Genomic DNA, 215 nt, shown 5'->3' on the forward strand with positions numbered 1-215 from the left:
GTCCTTCTGCCTTTAGTTGAGTATCTTCACATCTCAGTCAACAAAACTGGTTTTGTAAAAATAAAGTGCCCAGTGGAGCTCGGCCTTTGGGTGGGTAAATGCGTTTCTGTAACGTCGTCTTACCACAATACAGCGAGTGAACAGGAGCATTCCCTGGGCTGGAGGTGACCGGCAGGGCCGGCACTTCGGACAGAGAGCAGCAACCTACAGACCAG

The sequence above is a fragment of the Nestor notabilis genome, unplaced genomic scaffold (assembly GCF_000696875.1).
Source record: "Nestor notabilis isolate BGI_N333 unplaced genomic scaffold, ASM69687v1 scaffold22629, whole genome shotgun sequence".
NCBI lineage: Eukaryota > Metazoa > Chordata > Aves > Psittaciformes > Psittacidae > Nestor > Nestor notabilis.